Source organism: Pinus tabuliformis, chromosome 2_2 (assembly GCF_031772625.1).
Source record: "Pinus tabuliformis cultivar Carrire ecotype Pingquan chromosome 2_2, CPIR1, whole genome shotgun sequence".
In the NCBI taxonomy this organism is placed as follows: Eukaryota; Viridiplantae; Streptophyta; class Pinopsida; order Pinales; family Pinaceae; genus Pinus; species Pinus tabuliformis.
In genome coordinates, this window is record NC_142300.1 from 168,283,384 (window position 1) to 168,307,585 (window position 24,202).

Sequence of the window (24,202 nt, forward strand, 5' to 3'; positions counted from 1 at the left end):
CCTTGACAATAATCCAAGGTTTACTGACAAGTGACCCCAGGCTCCTCGACAATAATCCGAGGTTTACCGTTTGTAGTACGTGCGTATCTAGCGTCTTTCCCAATGAAGGGGGATTGATCCCCTCACTGGTTCGGACACGGTCTCGTGCTTCTCCTTTAAGAGGAGCTTTCCCAGATTACAAATGAAACAGTTGGATTTATCCTACCACAAGATGAGCTACTTGTTTGGTTTTACTGTCTTGGAGAGTTAATTACTCTCCTACTCCAAGACACTAGCCTGATCTATATTGGTGTTTCAGAGCCCTAGTAAATAAAAGTTACTAAGTTGATTTTACTTTAAGCGTTAATTTTTATGGCTTTTCTTTAGGACAAAAGGTAGTGGAGATGAAACTGATGGTGTGTAGACTCGACTGAAATCCACTAAAAATATGCACTTAGGATGATTTATACTAATTTTCTTTTTCAATGAATTCCCTAGCTAAGAGAGTTGGAGAATACAAAATTGATATAATAACAACTTTCTTGGCAATGAAAATCAAAGAAACAAACTCTTTATCTTTTCCAAAACATACAACACATGACCACTAATTACTTCACGAAAATTCCTTTTCTTTTCAAAGACTCAAATGCTACCAAAGCAAACTTTTCTTCAAAAGAGTTTTTTTTGTATTTTTCCCTATATTAACAAAGCATGTAAAACTTACTTTAACAGAAATCAAAGTTAAAAAAATCTATGGCAATCAAATCAACTCAATTTCACCCAAAAGAAAATCCAAGAGAAATGCACCTAAAAGTAAATCTAATGAGGCAAAAGCCTACCAAGTATGATTCCAGGATGTTTTACTCAGTCAAAATTTAACTAAGGACTAGTTAATGCAGAATCAAAAACCAGTCAAAAACAAAAATCAAAATCTTTTGTTCTTTTTCTTAAGAATAAAATTCAAAGTTCAATCAACAAACTTTTTCGAGATTCGGCAAAGAGACAACACAAAGGTAGGTTTCTCACAAGGGTGGATTCTATGAAAGGTCCGACTCCTAAGAAGACTGAAAAGACCAGGGAGATCCAAGGTTTTACAACTTCTAAAGCCAAAGTCACTACAGGACCAGTGCAAAAATCAAACCCTAGGGCAAAATCTCTATGAATTTCACTAAAACTCTTGACACTGATGAAACAAGCTTAGGTGAAGATTTATGGCAGATAACCAGTGGATCTGGGCAGCAAAAACAAATTAAAGACAAAATCTAAAAGTCAAAAAAGAAGAAAATTGAAATTTTCTCAATTTTGACAAGGTACGCAGGCAACTTGTTTGCACAGGTGCGTGTACGCTCTGTGCACAAAGCTGCAGTGCGTACAAGTACGCACTGTGCTTAACTCAGAGGGTGCGTACTGCTAGCAAAACTAAGAAAAAATAAAATCTAATTTAACCCTAAGCTATCCCACCCAAATACACAGTCAAACAGCCAAAAACCAGAAAACAAACGACTTTTCTCAAATCAAAGTTTCACACAAAGGAAAAATCATTCACATCAATGGAGTTCCCCAGCGGAGTCACCATTTTGTCATGCGGAAAGAGTCCATTTTGCGGACAAAACCGACCTCCCTAGAAGCTAAGGCTTTCTAGTGACAAACAAGACAAATAAACACTACCTTTCTCTAAATATGCATTTAGAATACAAGTAATTAGGTGATTGTAACATACCTCTAGTCCAACGCTTTGTAGTAGTCCAGCCTCGCCGATCCGGATGAGCTCCCCCTTCTCTTCGAAACCTGCATTCACTAACAAGCCAAAAGATTACATAGCACCTGATAAACTTATAAAATAACACATATTCATCATACAGACCAAGGAGTATATGAAACAAATCATGAATAACAATCTGTTGAGAAAAATGAGTTTATTTGCATTAAGTGGAAACAAAAGAAACCATTACAACTTGAGCCTTGGTGTTGTGCAGGTCCCTCCTAGGGTCCAGCAAGAGTTTTCCTTTACTTTGATCAGCTCACCCACTTCCAAATAAGGCTAGGAAAGGATGGGAATCTCTCCTCTCAAGCTCTATAAGGGAGTCCTAATTCCAGCAGCATCTACCCTTAGCAATGTTCAGCTTTCAACCTCCCCTCCTTCTGGCCCAATGCCTGTATTTATAGTGCTCTAGAGGAAGTTAATCAGGTCCACCATCAATGGGATAAGCCCCTCTTTGAATGGGATAGCTCCCCTCTTGATGGGATAAGTTCCTCTTTCATAGGGATACATGAACCATCTAAAGGTGCTCAATACACGTCAAACAAGCTTCTAGAATGCTCTAGAAATGACCACAAGTAAATTTTTTGGAATGAAACTTGCGCCTTTTGACCTTTACAGGAGTACGCACCCTCCCCTTTACAGACAGAGCGTACAAGTACGCAGGTATTGTGAACTTGGGGTGCGTACACGCAGGTAAGGCTAAGAGAAACTGCGTACCCAGAGATATATAGATTTTTAAAGACTTTCTCTCTTTCTTGGAGTTTGACATGAAGAGTAGAGGTATGAGACTTGCCAAGGAGGATAGTATGACAGTTGATGGAGCCATACTAACTGCAAATAGTCATGGTGACAAATTTTAGTGTAACAGGAGGTTAGCAGCATTCCAGGAGGAAATATTCTAGCCCTGGGTAGAGACAGTGAGAGGAAGGTCAAAATCCCCAGAGGTTATGAGCAATCACTATGCAGAGGGTGACGCATAAGGTTCAACATGTGGCTAGGAAGGTAATTTTAGTGGCAGAAATTAGTGGTGGGGTGAGAAAATTTATCACAATAATTTTTCCAACAGTTTCCTCGAATTAGATTTCCAGTAGAACATCTAAATTATTGTACTCAGAATTGTTGTTGAAGAATAATATAAAACCCTCATTTGGTACACCGATTTTCCCACATTGGGGTTTTCTAGGGACAATTGTCTAAAATTAACTATGTCAAAATTCTAATGTGTGTGCTAGAATTTCTCAGTTTCCAATATTTTACTTTCCACAATATTTTTATGGCGAAAATTGCAGTTGTGATTTTATTCATTGTTTGTCGTAGAAAATAAATTGCATAATTTAATTTACAATTAGGAGAATAATTTCTAGTTGCTATAAAAGACGAAATTTTCACATTGTGTTTGTACCTTCACAATGATTCATGATGATGAAGATAAATCCTCCTACACCTTTACATTTACACACCCCCCCCCCCCCCCCCCCAAAAAAAAAAAGCCTCCCTCATTTATCCTTTTCCCTTTTGTATAACAATATACTCATCATAGTTCTTGTATGGGTTTATCCCTTTCTAATAACTATTATTATATGGATTGTTTGTTACTTAGGAGTCGTCTCAACACTCCCATACCACTATGTGGATTGTTGTACTCTCTAGTCCCATTAATTCACTTTGATCACTAATGCATAATAATAAATTTATCTTATGTTATATATACATTGGTTAATAATATGTTTATAGTTAGAATCTAGATTAAGATTGTGAAAGTTTAATACACATATGCATTCACCTTATTACATATGTAGAAAAGTATCTTGTATTTATTTTGGGATTTCTCTAAGGCTAGACCGTTTTGGGCTTTCTGATGCTCAATAACTAGCAATTTCTTATTCAAGCCTCTATATTACAAATTGGTATTCTAGGATGCACAAATTACCAAGATAATGATTTTGTTGCTTGCTCGCACATTATTAAATCCGAAGTTGTTTGGACCCATTTGGATATTGAATGCAAACTTAAATGAGTTTAATCAAGATTCCTTAAATGATACAGGACAATGTAATCAATATTCCTTGGTTTCTAAGTTGGTAGTCCAAGAAGAAGTTCATTCGGGAAGCAAAAGACCTAGCCAACATTGTTTTGAGAACTATTCTGTCTTAAATGAGCTCAGGTTTCTGAACATTAGCGAGTCCATCTTGGCATTGCATAAGAGTAGCTGATTCCTTTACCAAATAAATCCTGGTGGTATTCTACAAGAAATCTAGTCATTGGAACTAGGATATTAATGGTGTCTTAGAAACATTTCTCTTCCTGACACTTTAGTTATAACAGTTGCATCCTTAGAGCCTTCTACCTTTGTAACCCACTAGTTATATCCATCTCCAATACAAACTTCTAACATCAATCACGTGTGCAATAGAGATGAAACAACTTTAATGAGCACCTAGGACAATCTGATCAGCTGATTACCTAGATATGCCTTTTGCTGTGTAATGAGTGTATCTTGTTGAAATGAGTTTGTGGTCTTCAAGGATCAACAACCTGCCTTTATTATGTAAAGTTTCTACAGGGGGTGAACTAGTGGCAATTGATCTCAAGATAAATCTGTTTAAGAGGCTTACTAATGCAGGCTAAATAATTTCCTTCAATCAAGGTGTCATTCAGGATCACATAGAATTAGGATTCTTTGACTCACTGCAAGCACATAAAGAGGACCTCCATTCCCAAAAAATATTTTCTTCTTAGCAATTGAAGTGTGAAGAGGGAAGTGGCACTCTAGTGAGCTTTAGCGCTAGAGCAACTCCAAAGTCCCATATTACATGCATGTGTGTCTTGACTCTTCACTGACACCACCATCACACAAACTTCAAGATTCTAAACCTTCCATGATATGCGACCGCTGTTGACAGGAACAAGACACAGTGATAGCCCCTTAGCCATGTAGCAATAAAATTTTGTGTCACTGATACAATTTAGCTGACTTTATGCAATAGAGAAAAAATTTCTCCTAGAAGTATCTTTGAGAAGAGAAAGTTTGGATAGAATGATGCAAAGGAGTGAGCCATCTTAAAATTTTGCAAGTTCCATTGTTGTATGTTGCTAACTCAATGAATCATTAATACAATTAGCCACCAAATTGACATCGATTCAAATTAGGAAAGAAATTAATATGGTGATTATGTGGACATGGTATTATCAACTAGAAAACATAAATGAAGGATTAGAGTGCAAGATTGATGCAAAATAAATCTCCAAATCCAAGCTGAGAGAATATGGCACATAAATCTAGTGTTTATGCCTTTGGTAGGATCATAAATAGAGAGAGAAAATAGAGCCAATGTCATTCTTCATTCTCCTAAGAAAAAATGTATCGATTACTAACAATGAAGTTTCTTGCTATACAATGTCAATGCTTGCACCGAGCTATAATTTCCTTTAGATTTTCCTTTAAAATTTTGGTTCTATAAATGGGGAAATTAACAACTTCTTTAAAGGCTACAATCTTGTCATGCAAGACTTCTGTTATCTCAAAATCAATCTCTAAAAATCTGCTGATCAGGTAGACCTTGAGTAACTGTTTCAAACCTACTTTTGGCTGAGGCTTAGCCTCCTCAACCTGAGAGGGCTCTCTCAAAGGATTAATGATATTGATAATGGATTAGATGGCTAACTCTATTAAACAAATGAAGAAGTGTAAGTGGTTGAAACACAATCAATAAACATCCATTGGGCTTATGGAGTCAGATATGCTTCAGTATTGACAGTAAGGTTAGCTTTACATAGAAGTCAGGGCATTTAGAACTCAATGCATGTAGAATACACCAGAAACACATAGGACCAACACAGTTTACAAATGCATGAAGGAAATTAGAGCATTGTTAGTGATTTCTAAGTAATCACACATTCATACCACTATAGATAATAGGAAGAGAACAATACAAGACATTCAAAACATCGAATTCCTTCTGATTCCTGAGAAGCAAAGCCAAAGTACTGTATTACTAAAAACAGAGTCTTTACACAAAGCACAATATGAGAGCTTTTCTGAATAATTTTCCAACCCTTGGTACATTGCTCTTTCTCCTATATATAGAATTTTTTACATAGCTTAGATTCCTCCTTTAGCATGAGGGGAACTCAAACTCTACCTACTATGACACTTGTTCATACTTTAAACTAACTATTAATGTAACTGACTATTGACTAACAGTTTTAGTGTCCTAAGACAATTAGGAGTATAACTCCTCATCATGTTGGCATTAGCATTAATTACAATTCAAACTCGTTCTCTGACAAATGGATTTCTTGAGCTTAGCTGTGGTGATGGTTTGAAACTGCCTGCTGACTCTTGATGCCTCATCCCTAAACTGTTCCTGAAAACTAGGAAGTTGTTCCTATTTTGCTGTTTTGGCCTCCACAAGGATCTTCGAAATCAATTATCCCTGTTGTTCTTCTTTAATTACACAAAAATGTATTGGACTGCCATGTTTTCATGCACTGTAGACCTGGCCCATGTATACGTGTGAAGACAAAACCTCTTTAATGTTTCCTGAAGCATCATGAACAAAACTAGCTATGAATAATGACCATTTTTATAACACATAGCTTTAGAGTTCATATATGTCCTTTCTCTACTTGTTTTGCCCTTACTAGATGCTCAAACTTTGCTAATGATCCTCTTCATAAACTTCCTTTCAAAAATATTTGCCCTTTGTCACTCACAATTGGTCAACCGAATTATAATATGCAGCTACAGTAGTTTCGTAGCGCGCTACGAAACTGTTGTGCATTAGGCATCACCTACAACAGTTTTGTAGCGTGCTACGAAACTGCTGTGTAATTTCAAAAACACAGTTTAATGCCAAAATTTGACTGTCTTGAGCTTCTTTATCTTGAAATGTCCTTTTCATCTGCCCTGAAGCTGTTCAAAATTGAATGCAGAGGCACCATTCTTCAAGGAAAACTTTAAAAAGGTAAATCATCAAAATTTAGGACTTAACCTTACTTGCTGTGTGATTTTCCTTAGCTAAGGAAATCCTTCCCGCTAGCTTAGTTGTATCTTCAAATCCTCGATTTGCCTCTTCATAACTCTGATCCTAGCTCTCAGTCTCGTATTAACTTTTCTGATGAATTTTTCTTCCTTTATTGCAGGGACTGACCAGGGGTAGTATTGATCATGACAGTCGACCACCTCGGGTATTGAAATTGTTTTGTCTTCCCACAGAGCCTCCATTTTATTAAAACGAGCTTCCTTGATTGCATTTTTCCTTGAGGCTTTCTTCATTTTAGAAATTTCAAGGTTTCCTAATTTCAACTTCTTTTTCAACTCTTCAACACTATATTCCTCTTGAGGGATAACTGCCTTACCTTTATCGTTTTTATGCAGCTGAGATGGTATTTTTGATGTAGTCACAGGTTCTTCATGAGCTTTTTCTAACTCCTCTATTTCAATTGACTCTGGCAGCTCCTCTTGTACCTCTTTTGAATGCCTCGCCACAGGTCTTCTTGGCTTAAAGACAAATTTAGAAACCTGATCATCAAATTTGAGTTTTTTAGAGGCTTTGGCCTTCTAGGTTTTGTTTTTACCTGATTCTATCAAGTTTGCTCAAACCAGAGGAGACTCCTCAATATCAATATCTTGAAGCAAGTCATTCATGCTTCCCTTTGAAACCGGGCTTTCCTCAGTCACCACTGTCTTGCCTTTTTCTTTAGCTAACTGGCTCCTGGTTATTCTTCTTTTAACTGCTTCACCTGTAGACGGCTCGTGTACACCCTATTTGCTCTGAGATTTCTCTTTCTATGACTGTAGAGGTGTGCCTTGAATTACTAATGGTCTGGTGGGCTCCTTTACCTATTTCCTAGCCTTCAATTTTACGAATCTCCTCGATCTTGTTTCTGCACGATGACTAACTACCGGTGGAGAACTCTTCATAGCCTGAGGGCTGAGGCCAGTTTCATTTTTGAAGCCAGACATAAACATGAACACGGACCATTCCCTATCTACTTTCTGGAGCTCATGCAAAACGATCAATTTGACTAAGCTGTGATGAAACAATGAGGTCTCACAGGCTTCCTTCTTTAACTGAACTTTGTCACACATTTTGCCTAGGCTGCGAAACAAGTAGAAAGGAAAATCAAGAGATATCTTTCCTGTGAAATGCAGCAGAAGCTTGAAGTGATATGAATATGTAGAAATTTTGAATAATGTGACACTTATTCATAGAGATTATCTTGATTATACACTATTACGGAATGCATGCATAATACATAACCTCCTCTACGTTGATCATCAATTTTGCGGAATTAAAAACAATGAAACATCAATCGCTTGCACACATTAACACAGTATTTAACCAGGGAAAGCATACAGTTGAAAACCCCCAACTATATTTATATTATATTGATTGAGAACATGTAACAATACATAGTACAATACTCCTCACAAGTACTCAATACTATCTCCACCTGCTACACACAAACTAGCTCAGACTTGAATCAATCATAGGTTCAAATCTCCTCTGCTGCTTGCTTGCCTCCACTGTGCAATCCTGCATGAGAATAGATGAGTATGGCTGATCCAAACTCATATTTCCCTTGGCTGAACCACGCAATCCTCATTGGCAATACTCAATCCATTGATTGTGAAAATCTCATGCACAATTATAGTCACAACTGACAGCTGTCTTGCCCTTTCACTCACCTCTAACACCTGTCTCCACTGAACTGTCCATGCACTGAGTTAACTGATGTATTTTTTAGTTGATTTATGAGTTAGTAATTAGTGAATTAATTAATAATTAATTCACATCACTCATCACTAGTGTATTCTGCAGTTAGACTAAATACAACTAGTTCAACCAAGTCAAACTGAACACAACTCGATCAACTCCTCAATCAACTCTACCAAAATCAATCACTTGAGTTCTAACTAAAGTCCACCATGCAATAGCTCAACTGACTCATAAGAAAAGCGTATTTCCTTCTGATAGCTGCATGTGCCACATCTGTAGCTCAAACTGAAGTGCTCCAAAAGGATAAGATAATGTTTATAGTCCAAATATTATTAAGAGCTAATAATATTCGACTGTTCTATTTTTATCCTAGCAGTCTAAAAATGGACTCTGCCCATATGTCTAAAAATAGACATAGTCTAAAAATAGACTTTGCGCCAAAAATATCCTACGGGCCCACTTAGTGAAGGCGACTCCTTTCCACTAAGCCTCATCATCTTGTTGCATTTTCAACACTCCCTCTCAACAAGATATGGATTATCTGCAACCCCTATCCTGCCTCGATGGTATTCGAATTTTCTCCTGGTGAGCGCCTTCGTCAAGATATCAACATCCTGATCCTCCGTTGGAATGTATGAAAGTAACATGATTCTCTGCTACACACAATCTCTGATATGATGGTACTTGATGTCAATGTGCTTAGATCTATCATGAAATACTGGATTAGCCGAGAGTTTAATGAAACTCTAGCTATCACAATAAATCACAGTAGGCTCCAAGCATGAACCAAACAACCCAAACAGGATCTTCCTCATCCATATAGCCTCGCATGCAGCCAAACTCACTACAATATACTCGGCCTCTGCTAAACTAAGTGCCACGGATCTCTTCTTCCTACTGTACCAAGAAGATGTTGTCAACCTGATACTGAAAATCCCTCCAGATGTGCTCTTTCTGTCCGTTGGGCTCCCTACCCAATCTGCATCCATGAAGCCACATAGCTTCACCTCATCCTCCTATCTGTACCATAATCCATATCCCGATGTGCCTCTGAGATAATGCAATACATGCTTGCCTGCCTTCCAGAAGAGCTTGGTTGGCTTAACCATAGCTTGTGAAAGCTGGTTAACAGCATAGCATATATCGGGTCGTTTATTGACCAGATACATAAGCGACTCCACCAACTGTCGATAAACAGTGGCATCCACTACCTCCGTTGAAGTAGCATCCTCCTTCCTCCAACCTCCAGGAAGAGGAGTATCAACAGGCTTGTAGCCATGCATGTTGAACTTCTCCACTATCTCCCGAGCATACTTACCCTGAGAAATAAATAGTCCATCACTGTGCTGCCAAATTTTCAATCCCAGGAAATAATGAAGGAGGCCCAAGTCCTTCATCTCAAACTCCCTAGCAAGATCATCCTTGCATGAAAGTATCAATAGCTCATCACCTGTCAAAATCAGATCATCTACATAAAGTACAATGATAAGCAACTTACCCTCCACCACAATCTGGTATAGGTTAGGATCCGCCTCACTCTTGGAGAATCCAAGTCCGGTGAAATAATTGTCTATCCGTGTGTACCAAGCAAATGGTGCTTGTTTCAACCCATATAGCGCTCTCTTGAGCCTGCACACATGCGACTCACTGCTGAAGATCTCGAAACCTTCAGGCTACTCTATTTACACCTCCTTAATGACTCCATTGAGGAATGCAATCTTCACATCCATCTGATGAATGTGCCACCCCATCAGTGCTGAGAGAGCAAGAATCATCCATATGGAAGAATACCTTGCGACAGGTGCAAAGGTCTCCTCATAATCGATCCCTTCTATCTGTGAAAAGCCTCAGGCAACAAATCTTGCCTTGTACTTCTCCACACTCCCGTCAGCTGCCTGCTTCACTTTGTAAATCCATCTCAAACCCACCACTGATTTCCCCTCTGGTCTTGGGACAATCTCCCATGCACTGTTTCTGACAATCGAATCATACTCTTCCACCATGGCATCTACCCATGCGGGATCCTCCACAGCTTCCTCGAAAGAGGATGGCTCAGTCACAACACATTTTCTCACAAGATCCATGTATCCAGTGTACCGATCAGGTGACTGTCTCTGTCTGCATTGAGCTGTAGGTGGTCCTACAACCTTCTCTGCATCTTGAGCCAGTCGCTCAGCTTCTGTAATGTGCTTTCACCCTCTGATGGTTGGCGCTGCATGAGTGGTCTCTTCCACTCTGTGAACTTCGTCCTGTGGCTGATCCATGTCGTAAAGCTCATCCTTAGGAACTAATAGCTCCTCATCTGCATGCAAGTGTGGCTCCCTCTCAAGCAAACACTTCATGGCTTTCTCCTACTGAAATTTTATATCCTGTCGCACAACAGTCTTGCAACTGTCTGGCAAATACACACGATAGTTGTGGGGCATATCAGTGTACCCCACAAATATCCCAACCTCTGCGGTCGGCTCCAGCTTCTTCCTGGCATCCTTCATCACATGCATGTAAACGTTATAACCAAAAATGCTCAAATGAGAAATATCAGGCCTCTTACCAGAATAAGCCTCCTCGGGTGTACTCATGCCAAGTATCCTGTGAGGACAATGGTTCTGCACATATACTACAGTATTGCATGCTTCTACCCACAAGTGAAGGGGTAGGTCCTGATCATGCAACATCGCCCATGCAGCACCCACGATCATTCTGTTCTTCCGCTTAGCAACCCCATTCTGCTGTGGCTTATGGGTAGCTATGAGCTCTCTTCGAATCCTTTCTGCGCTGTAGAAATCCTTGAACTCGCTAGAGATGAATTCACCACCATTGTCGCTCCTAAGAGCCTTCACCTTCTTCCTTGATTCCTTCTCGACCAGTGCTTTTAACTCACAGAAATTTGAGTATGTCTCACTCTTCTCTTGCATGAAGAAGATCCAACACTTTCGAGAGAAATCATCAACAAAGATCACATAGTACTTGTGCTTTGCTATCGAAGCTATTGAGAAAGGTCCACACACGTCTGTGTGAATTATATCAAGGATCGTCGTGGTGCGACTATCCTTCTCGTGAAAGGTGGCTTTCAAAAATTTTCCCAAAGTACACCCCTTGCACTGATCTGACTGCACAAGAGTGCCTTTAGGAAGCTCAGTAGTAATTTGCTGCAGTATCTTCAAGGCTCCATGGTGAAGGTGGCCCAAACTCCTGTGCCACAGCTCGCCATCATCCCGGTTCACCAATCCTTCTGCCTTGCATGCCATTGCTATGCAGCCATCTACATGCAACTGATAAAGGTTCTTGACTCGAACCCCTATCTTCTGGGTTTCTCCAGTTGTCTTACTGCGCAGGAAAGCCTTTCCCTCGCTGAAAACAACATCATATCCCTTGTCTTCTAACATCACCACAGAGATAAGATTCTTCTTCAATCCTGGAGCATGCATCACTTCCTTCAATATGAAGGGTTTACCAGACTCCCTCTCAAAGGAAATGGTACTGATACCGATCGCACTGTATCTACCATCATTTCCCATCTTGATGTGCACTCCAAGATATTTCTCCTCCAGATCAGAAAACAAATCTCGATCCCCTGTCATGTGAAAAGACGCACCACTATCCAAGAACCATACCGATCCCATCACACTTGATACCAAGCATGCGATCAATGAAAAATCAAGCTCGAACTATGAGGCTAAGGCCTCTCCCACTGCAGATCCAAGAGCTTGCTTTTTTTTCTTCTTCTGCGAACAATTTGTGGCATAATGTCCGTGCTGGTGACAGTGAAAGCACTTCACCTTGGACATGTCTTGCTTCTTGCCTTTCGCACCAGAATGAGAAGCTTTCTTGTTCTTCCCCTTCTTTGCTTTGGCATCCAAAGCGCAATTTTCTTCATCAGTTGCCTTTGATGAAGATCTGTCCCTGGTATTCCACCTGATCTCCTCCTGCACAAGATCTGACCAAAGTCTCTCCCATCCTGGCAATTTCTCCCGACCATTGATAGAGTCCTGATAGGAATGCCAACTATTTGGAAGACCAAGGAGAGCCAAGCTCACCAAGTCCTCATCATCGACAATTACCCCTACACTTCCCAGCTCATCCGGGCATTGAGTGAACTTCGTGAGATACATGGCCATACTGTCTCCCTTCTCACACTTAATGTTTTTGAGTTTATCCTTGAGCACCAACTTCCTCTGGTCACTCTTGCTTTGGAATAAATCTGTCAACTCTTTCCACATCAAGTATGGAGAAGCCTTTCCATGCAGGCTGGACACAATGTGATCCTTCACGCCCTCCAATAGAATCCTTCGACACTTTGCTGTCTTCTTTTGCCAAGCCTCAATTTGAGCAGTATCAGTAGGCTTTGGGACCTCAGCCTCCATGAACTCCTTTAGCCCATTGTCATCTAACACCGCCTCCATCCTGTCTTTCCATGCAATATAATTCGAGCTGCCTTCAAGAGCATACTCCAATCGCAATCCGTTGAAAGACATTTCAACTTTGAAACGAAGAAAACACTGCTGCAAATTCGAATTCCACCAGCTCAAAACTCAACCGCTTCTGATCTAGAATTCGTGAGAACAAATTATTTCTCATACAGAGATTGACTATATGGGATTTTACCAGATATCTCACCTTCCAAAGGAAGGATGAATCTAGAGGCTACCTAGCCCGATTACAGACTCTGCCTGAAGAAATAAAATGTAAACACTTTCTGAATAATAGATCTGATGATCAACTCTGCTCCGATACCATGTAGAAATTTTGAATAATATGACACTTATTCACAGAGATTATCCTGATTATACACTATTGCAGAATTCATGCATAATACATAACCTCCTCTACGTTGATCATCAATTTTGTGGAATTAAAAACAATGAAACATCAATCGCATGCACACATTAACACAGTATGTAATGGAGGAAAGCATACAACTGAAAACTCCCAACTATCTGTATATTATATTGATTGAGAACATGTAACAATACATAGTACAATACTCCAAACTCGTATGGCTGATCCAAACTCGTATTTCCCTTGGCTGAACCACGCAGTACTCATTGGAAATATTCAATCCATTGATTGTGCAAAACTCATGCACAACTATAGTCACAACTGACAGCTGTCTTGCCCTTTCACTCACCTCTAACACTTGTCTCCACTGAACTGTCCATGCACTGAGTTAACTGATGTATTCTTTAATTGATTTATGAGTTAGTAATTAGTGAATTAATTAATAATTAATTCACATCACTCATCACTAGTGTATTCTGCAGTTAGACTAAATACAACTAGTTCAACCAAGTCAAACTGAACACAACTCCATCAACTCCTCAATCAACTCCACCAAACTCAATCACTTGAGTTCTAACTGAATTCCACCATGCAATAGCTCAACTGACTCATAAGAAACACATATTTCCTTCTGACAACTGCATGTGCCACATATGTAGCTCAAACTGAAGTGCTCCAAGAGGATAAGATATTGTTTATAGTCCAAATATTATTAAGAGCTAACAATATTCGACTATTCTATTTTTAGCCTAGCAGTCTAAAAATAGACTCCGCCCATATGTATAAAAATAGAAGTCCATCTATTTTTACCAACATGACCAATCATCCACAAATAGCATCCTGCAACTCATAGACCATGATCCATATGTCTAAAAATAGACATAGTCTAAAAATAGACTTTGCGCCAAAAATAGCCTACGGGCCCACTTAGTGCAGGTGAATCCTTTCCACTAAGCTCCATCATCTTGTTCCATTTTCAACAGAGTACACCTTATGATACCTACCCTTGCAGGTGAAGTACCTCTGTATGCAGGTAAGTAAACTGGCATATGAGTCCTTGACAAAACTCCTAGGCACAGACTTGTTTAAGTTTGAATCAATGAACTCCGGCTTCAGAAATTCTTTGCAGGGGGTCATATAAAACTTGAAATTTTTAAACCATCTTTCCTATCCCCTTGGAATCAGTGACTACAAATATAACTTCTGGAGAGATTGGCAATTCAAGCACCCCAACTTTCGAATTCAGTCTTGTCAAATTTAAAGCAAATTCCTTGGTGACTTGCATATGGCCTCCTTGAAGTTTTTCGCAAAACCTCCAACAACTAACCTGTTTGAAGGCTTGTTCGACTTCATCATTCTTTAGGAGGATATCTAACCCCTTAGGTTCATTCCTCAGACATTTGCCTGACCTATAATCCTTTCTTTCTGCAGACCCCTCCATGAAATTCCATCATAATGAAAATTTGAAAAATTGGCACTGTCTCAATCTTCAATTACTGCCTCGCTTGAAAGTTGCCTCGCTTGAAAACTGCCTCGCTTGATCTTCAAGGAATTCAAACTGGACGCTTGCCAAGTTGCTCCTCATGCATGAACTCAAACATAATTATGACTGTGAGTATTTAGCCTCTTTTTGAAACTTGTAACCTGAGCGTACCAAGACATTTAACAACCCTAATGATGAGGATAAGCGGTTGAATGTGATAGGCAAAGTGTATGGACTGACCACTGATGATGTAAAGATAACGAATTTTGATAGATTTGACAGCTGGATGAGATTTTCTATGGATCTGCACGAATCCCCGATTTCATAGCGCAGCCAGTGCAAAATCTGGGTTTTGTGCTACGAAAACACCTAGACTGGGTTTTTGCGCTACGAAAACTCCTAGACTGTTTCGTAGTGCATAAGAACCTTGAAACAAATTTGATACATGGAATCTACGTGAGTTTTGGGAGTAGTGATGAATGAGAACGGATTGTTGACCTTTATTTAACCATACCATCAAGACTCCTAGGACTTAGACAATAAAGTAAAGATGGAAAAATTGAACTCGGACTAACACCTAACCTTTACAATCAAACTGAGGTGAACAATTTAAAAATTGCTTCTTAAGTGATAACAACTTCTATAAACTTGTTAAAACATGTATCAGATAACCGTATTAACATAATAAAAATTCCATGACAGGGCTTGGCACTAGTGGGACTGGACTTGCAAGTAGAAACTGGAAAAAAGACAACAAATAGGGATCCTAAAACAATTCTTCCTAATTAATGATAGATGTACAAAACCATTAACCAATGTGAACCTTTTCAAGCCATTATTATCTGGTAGAAAATAATCAAAGCCAACCTAGACCGACAGAGTTTAGAGCCCAAGTTTGCAGCAACTTGTAATCAATAATTGTATCAAAGATTCAAAATCATAAACCTTCCTTTGATATCTTGAAGGTAGAAGGTGAACATATAAACTAAGATTGAATAGTACATAATCCACACATGGAAGGGATGAATGAAGTTTCCATACACATCATTCCTCTATTATTTTCCATGTCCTTGCCTTAATCATAACTCCAACTTCCTCTAGTACATGATAGTTGTCAAAGTTCAAGGCTCAAATATAACTCCATGCTTATTTAGGAACCTATGTCTGCACCATATGGTTTGGGGGTACCTGCACTATCATCTGACAATTTTTTGATCATCATGATTTATCTACTTATGAATTCTATAGCAGTTTGGCTAGAGTTAACACTATACAATATTCCCCCACTATGCCTTATGCAGAGCACCTGAATGAATCATGTTTTTCATTGACTGATTATCATAATATGATTCAAAATTTCCCTTGAACCTGTTTTAGTCTCTGCAAATGAAAGCATTGTATTCCTACATGACACCTTATCAAAGATATCTAGTGTGCTGTTTCCACATATTGTATGTGGTGAGAGGTAAATAATAAAGGAATTGGGTCTACCTTTAGCTTAGATAACGTTTTTCTTATCAGAGACCCACATTCTCACCATGGCTTGAAACATTTGCACTAGCCATTTATAAATTTCTAATCATCATGGTTTATCCATTTACTATTTCACTCGTAGTGATTCATAGTGATCCAATGAAAAGCCATTGGCTAGATCGATGACACTATATAATATTCCCCACTATCTATTGTAGAAAACCTGAATTGACCATCTACTTCATTAAGTGATTATCATAATATAATTCAATCTTTTCCCTTTGGCCAATTTTAGTCTATGCTTATTGAAGCATGATATTCTTACATGACACTGAATCAAAGTGGCATAGTGTACGAAACACCATTGCCATTGACAAGCCTTCAGTGGCACAAAAAAGCAAGAAATTTTCTTGTTCCTCATTTTGTGTCAGTTTTGTAACCTTTGGGATGGTAAATAAACCTTTGTTAAAGAAGTGGGTCTACCATTGCCTTAGATGCCATGACCAAAAGGTATTATATTTCACCAAGTTCAACCAGGACTTGCATCTGGCCTCTCCCACTGAGATGGACTACATCCATGAGTCACGAAGGTCTCCAGGACTTTCACCTGGTCTTAGATGCCAGACCAGATGTAGTATGGCTTGGTTGGCCACATCATCGACATATTATGTTCTCAAGGAGTTTGAACCCAAGTCTTAACTCTGAAAGGTGCTTTGATTTAACCACTTGTCAACAAGTCATTTGACAAGCATCTTTATGTAACCTATTCTAAAAATAAACTAAAACTACAATAAGTAACCTTGCAAGAGCCCACATATACATATGTCAGGCCACAGAAAACAATAAGAACCAATTACACAAAACAAAACGTTGGTATGCAACATTCATGGGCTCTACTTATTAATGAAAACAGATAGCAAGAGGCATCCAGCCTGACAAAATTGAGCCATGGGTATGATATTCAGAAGTCCTGAATTGTCCACCCAATCTTACAACAAGATCCGACATTCCAAGACTGATATAGATTAGAACTCAGTTAATTAAATCCATTTGGCTTACCTCAGAAGTAAGAGGGTGCATTTGAGAGAACTTGAATAAAACTCTGAAATTCCCTGCACACTCAACATCTGCTCTTCCTTCCACTATTGTAGAAGTCCCGTAGCTAGAGTCCATCTTCACATTCACCAGTCATGAGCATTACCCATTTTGGGACCCAATCCACCCACTCTAGAAAAGACAACTCAATTCTTGAATTTTCTCAAGGAGAAAAATTTATCTTTATTGCCATTTCATTGGATAACATTGATGCAAAGGATAATAGGCAGATTTTTGCTGCAGATAAATTAGCTCATCAACACTAATTATAGTTGAAGGGCTTCCAAGATTAGACAACTCAAAGTGAGCCTTCAGTCGCCTTCTTATCACGATCTCTAACATGGTGCTTATCATCCTTGCCTCATCGATGCCCCATGGTGGGATGTCCTTCTAATTTGAAATCTGCCTGGCTTCAACATTGGCTCCATTATTTACCCATTGACTCCCCTGTTATATCCTTTACAAGGAACATGATAAAAATTAATTCCTTGAAATGTTGGGTTGTCAAGATGTCCACCAGGTTGTGGTGTAGTGGTCCAGATGGGGCATTTCTACAATAACGACCCTATTTCAAAACCCAGCAAGCATAGATCCATGATCATGTATATGAGATAGCTAAGTTTGACAGCTCCCATGTTAAAGTGGGTATTATTGTGATGATGAAAAAAATTGGGGTCCATAGCTCCCCACAGATCAAGAAAAGCATTTACCCTCACCAAAATACCAAGGGGGTTGTCAAGACATTTTATCTTTTGAGATTATGTTAAAAGTGGGATCCCCATTTCATCGAGTTGATAGCTAAACAGTAAACTCAAATCTTTGAAATAAGTCAATTTCTTAAATACTTGCTTACAAAACAAATTTTGACACTTTATAAAGGGTGTGGCACTATGGACTTCAGCAAGATTATTGGTTGTGGGGTCCTATGCCATGGGCATATTTGAGAACCAATATGGGATTGGCTTGATGAAAATTTAACTGAAACTGGAACTGCAAATTACAAGAGTACTAGCTCACAAAATATTGAAAAGGAGAATGCTTCATCATATAGAATGGATAATTCCGCAGTGAAAGTAAGAAATACACAATCATGGAATTATCCAATTGATTGTAGCAACTCTTATGAAGGGCATGCTACTCAAGGACTCTCAAATGGTAATTTTCTTCCAAGAATAGTCCAGATAAATGTGCATGAGGTTTGCCAGACCATATTGAAAAATTTTAGTAGGGTTTGCAAAGGAAGCATGCTGACTCAGCTGAACCCACAGCTATCAGAGAAACTCAAGGAGAACCTCCCAAGGGCTTCAGACATGTCTTCTAATAATTCATATAGAGGTTCACAAAATTATGTAAACACCTCAGGTGCTGAATATATTGATTTTATAAATAACGGTGGACAACCCCTTTTTTTTCCAATCAAGGTCCAATAGGAATAAAAAGCTTTCAGAATGGTTTTACTCTAAGTAGCTTCATAACATACACAAACAGATCCTATCAGAAAAGGATACCATGTGTAAGACTCCCTCCTTTATCTCTCCATTCAGTTTTGTTGTACCCAATGCTAGCTTGAATAATAACAACAATAACGCCTTTCCCCTATACTCTTCCTTGCCCACAAACACTATAAAAGCTCCCCCTTCTCTCAGCGGTAACAGGGATTCATCTCAGTATACCAAACAAAACAACCAAATAAACTTAAACGACTCCATAACCCTTTTTATACAATTAGTATTGCACGCAGAAGCAAGGGTTAAAGACATCTCAGATTTACTAAAATCAAGTTTATGTAGCAGCGATCTAGGTTTACTGAATTCTGGTTCATCAAGTAGCAACTTAGAACTATCATCGTGCCCATTCAATCCACAACATCAAATGCCACCACAAGTTATGTTCGCCATTATCTGAGATGTCCTTCATCGCCTGCAATGGTGGACTTGGACATCTTGTCTTCACTCAGGTACCCTTATTCTTTAAAATCTGACAAAGATTTAAATACAGAAACCCAGTTGTTTAAACCCCTCGAGGGCCCTCAATCAGATATTTACATTTCTATAGAAGAGGAAGTATTACTCGAAGGAAACTTATTCTACAAGGATTCCCCCAACATTGTTAATGCGGCTCAACAAAATGTGATCAATAGAAATTTTATCTTACCTAGCATTTTGTCTATGGAATATGTGAACTCCAACTCTAGAAGTGAAGAAGTTGTGTCATTAGGAAAACATGATATAACCCTCCTCCTTTCTGAATTTTGGGCTCTACAGATAGAAGTGGCGGGATGGAATGACTTCCCTTCAAAGTATTCACTGGTAGCACTCGAAACTTCATTAGGTTTAGTGAAGCTTAAGGAGTATGAGATTCTGAAATGGATTATTCAGAATTCTCTTGCTTATGGGGTCATAATTGATATGCCAATGACTTGTCATATCCTTGTCCTTTTGAAACTTTTTCTGAAATATATTTACGAGAAGCTTTTGGATTGTATTTAAGGGAGAAGGAAAAGAAAGAAATCTATCAAAATACATTAAATAATAGGACTGACATGCTTTCGTCTATTGAAACAATTAACAAATCTCCAGACTTGAGAACAACTTATTTTGATTTCCCAGTTCTGCTTGAAAGTAACAATAATCTTATTTGCCATGAGAATTCAGTGGAAGAAAAATAATTGAGGGTTTGGAAAATAAGTCTGGTGAGAGTTTAGAAAATAACTTCAGTGAAGGATTGGGAGAAGGTTGCAGTAGCAGGTTGGGAGAAAATGTATATATTGATGTAGAAAAGGGGATTAATTCATTAGATTAAGTCGACTGGTTTGGCTCTAAATTTTGAATTTGAAATTGCAATTTTTTATTTTTTTATAGGTTGGCTTCACAGATTTTGAAACTGGCTCTGATACCACGTGTAAGGTCCCCTCCTAGGGTCCTTTACCAGATTTATATTCTCCTATTTTAAATGCAATAAAAGGGAAATAATTTATTTTCTGATAAGATATTTAAACGTTGATAATTTACCATTTAAAATCTAATTCCTACAATTTAAATAGTGAAAATTTTATTCAACCATTTACATGAGTAATCTATGCATAGAGAAATACCTATACCGATAGTCCGATGTAGATGCCCTTGAGCTGCTGCTCCTGGTGGAATGCTCCTCTTGACTACCGACTAGATTTACCTCCCAACCAACTAGGAAGTAATTCCCAGCCCAGGAAACCTCCACAGGTTCCCTAGCCCTCCGAGCCCAAATCCAACCAAATGTAGTGTGTCCAAGATGAATAATACTCCCTTCCTCTCTCTCAAACAATTCCTCCAAAACCACAACCAACCAAAACCAAAAGCAAGACCAAGCCTCCCCTTCCTCCCCTCATCCTTCCCCTTTTATGCCCCCTTCTCTTCCCCACCTCAACCAACTCTCATTAATGTCATAACTTCTCCCTCATCCTTACATTTGAATTCTCTTCTCCCAAGTAAACATGAGAGGACATTTATGAATGTGATATGAATATAAAATTGGGTAATTAATTGGAGAGGACCATGTCTTCTCCCAAGTAAATATTTTGGGGATGAGAGATGAATATATAATTTGGTAATTGATTGGAGAGGACCATGTCTTCTCCCAAGTAAATGTGGGGATGAGAGATGAATATATAAATTGGTAATTAATTGGAGATGACAATGCCTTCTCCCAAGTAAATCTAAGAGGACATTTGGGAATGTGATATGAATATGAAATTGGGTAATTAATTGGAGAGGACCATGTCTTGTCCCAAGTAAATGTGAGAGGACATTTTGGGGATGAGAGATGAATATATAAATTGGTAATTAATTGGAGAGGACCATGTCTTCTCCCAAGTAAATCTGAGAGGAAATTTTGGGAATGAGGTATGAATATATATATAATTTGGTAATGAATTGGAGAGGACTATGTCTTCTCAAATTTAAAAATTTGGGGAGGTAAATAACAAAATTTATATTAGTACCAAATTTATAGTTTCACCAATGTAGGTATGTGCCAATATTTCTTGATAATTATAAGTCCATATTTTAAGGAAATTTAAACACTTAGTAAAATTTGCAAGACAATATTAAGTAGGGCATTACAAATCCCTAATGTCCCCCTTAGTGTTGCAGCAGAGAGTCAACTAAGTCTACTCTCATAAATATGTTGGGGATCACATAGTTTCTCCATCATATTTTTAGGTGTCTAGTGGACAACAAAGAATCTCTTCTTTTGGTGTAGAGGCCACGATGTATCAAATGGTATTCCATTTTATTGTGGAAGTTTTGTATAGCCTTAGATAGATTTCATTCTATGATGCATGGGAGGTCAAACTTCCCTTTTGCTTTAGAGTTGTTTTCTTTATTTTTTGAGAGGTTTTCGAAGATGAGGCATACTTTTGACAGTCGCCCTCCTCGGCCAATGATTGAGGTATGGATGCACATGTGGGGCGAGATGATGCCCAAGAGGGGCCAGCTAAAGTATATGGTTAGTATTTCCACCAACGAATTGAGGCTACTATCCAGTGAGGCCAAACACATGTTCTTCATGGTGCCATGTCCTTATGCAGGGATGGATTGGCGACAATGTCGCAACATACTCTTCACACAGGATGAGCCAACAAATGATAGAGGTAATATTATTGTTTTCTTAAATTAATATAATTTCATTTTATTGTCTTAATTAATTTGAATAAAACTTATTCTATTACATTCTTTAGCTTGGTTTATTAATTTGTTTAATTAAATTGTCTAATTATTGTTGTGTGCTATATATTTTGTAGATATTGGCACATTTGTTGGGCAAATGCCTCCTCCCCCACTGGATGTAAATGTGGATATGGTTGAGGCCATGACTAGTGAGGGACTTCCTCGGATGGATATACCCATAGGCATGTGGCCGTGTAGGCTTGATATTAGATTTAGGATGTAGTTGGGCAACTATATCTTTTGGTTGAGGAGGGAGTCTCCCCTGTGATGGTTGGAGACATCAAGTCAGATCTTAGGCTCGTAGAGCTCTGGAGGTACTTGTAATGTGATACGATGAGTCTTATGTGCCATATTGTCAGAGCTACTAGGCTACTGGCAGTGAGGCGGGATGGCCACGCAAATACACAGTATTTACCCAATACCACCCCATCAGATGATGATCAGGGTGGTGATCCTTCTAGTAATACTCCACCTCCTCCTCATTCACCTCACCCTCTACATGTTTCTCCTCAAGGAAGAAAACCAGCAACCTCCTCCTCCACCTCCTACTTTGACTCTTGAGGCAATTGACCATCCATCATCACCTTATACAAATCAGGCCTCGATCCACTAGTATTGTTGTACTAGATATGATTGTCACATCAGTTGGACCACCAAATATTTTATAACAGTTATTTGATGTATATATATATATATATCAGTTTTTCTATTAATGTTGATGTACTTAATTGATATGTCGGTGTTGATGTGTATATTGTTAGATCATGTTTGATATGTTCATTTAATGTTCTTGAAGATATATGTGTATGTTATCACAGTTATTTGACATGAAATGTATATTTGAGGATGTGTGGTATTGATGTTAGATACTACTTGTGTTTTGTCAGATGTGATCACGATTATGATGCCTAATTAGATTATTAGATTTGTGTGCTATATAATGGCATTTATATGTGTTAGAGGTGTATATAATTAGATGATGTTAGTGAATTTTAGATGATTTTAAAGTTTGGTAGATGGTTATCATCATGATGTTTATTTTTATGAAATGATATTTATTATAGATTATGTATTGATGAACTTATATCAAAGTTTTATATATGAAATTTCCTGCAAAACGACTTACTTTAAATAAAAATTGCAAATATATTTTTATAAATTACAATGTTCAATATGGTTGAAACTATAATTGTAAAAATTACGTAAATATTTTTCTATTACATAGATAGTTCATACATATTCATTCTGACTAAATTCTTATTCGAACAAGGGTTCCCTATATAAAACATAAAAAAAAAGGTTTATAAAACATGTCTAAAAATAGCCACTACAAAACAAAATCAATTTTACACACAATTAAATTGTAAAAACCTCTAAAAAAAACTACGTTTCTAGTCATAGTCAAGCATAGAAGTCAGAAAGTTGTGACCTATACTTATGATAGAAGAGTTATACAACATCTAATTAATCTTTACAATTAATTTTCAAAATGTATATTGCAACATGTAATCATTAAATAAAAAATTAAAATATTTATAATAAAATTAAAATGTATACCCCCGAATCTGGGTGACGAGAGGATGATCACCCTAGAAGATTGACGACGACATGCACGTGGAGGGCATCCTTCATCTCATGGTAAACACCTGGCCTTGTTACTCCACCTGTCCCCTCTCCTCGGATTGTGTGAACCACCCTTTTAATCGAGGCTTTTGATCCTGTAGCGACCTAGCGTCCCTTTTATTCTTCTGTTAGTTGCATGCCCCCATGCTCCATGCTGCTCCTTCTGACCTTATCTTTGTGCCTCCCTTCTCCTACAACCCACTCATGAGCGATGACATAGGGAGAGGCGTCTCCTAGGTCGAGGAAGAAATCGTGGACAACACCTCCATAGCCACTATGTTTGACAACAACATACTTAAGAACATTCACAGAAAAGTGGTGGCCATGGAAGAAGAGGAAAATCGTTGTGGATGCTCGTCCCTCTAGGCTCTCTGCAACCTCCTGGCCTGACATCTGAATATCAGGGAAGGAGTCAAAACCAAGGTCACCAATTGAATTTTAGAGTTCTTTGCGCTCTTTAGTAACTCGTCCTCCTCATTAAAATTATTGGATAGAGATTTATGTATTGACTACACACCCAATGTCCCCTCCCATGTTGTGTCTCCCACGTACTCCCTTCCAACTGGTTCGTCCCTTA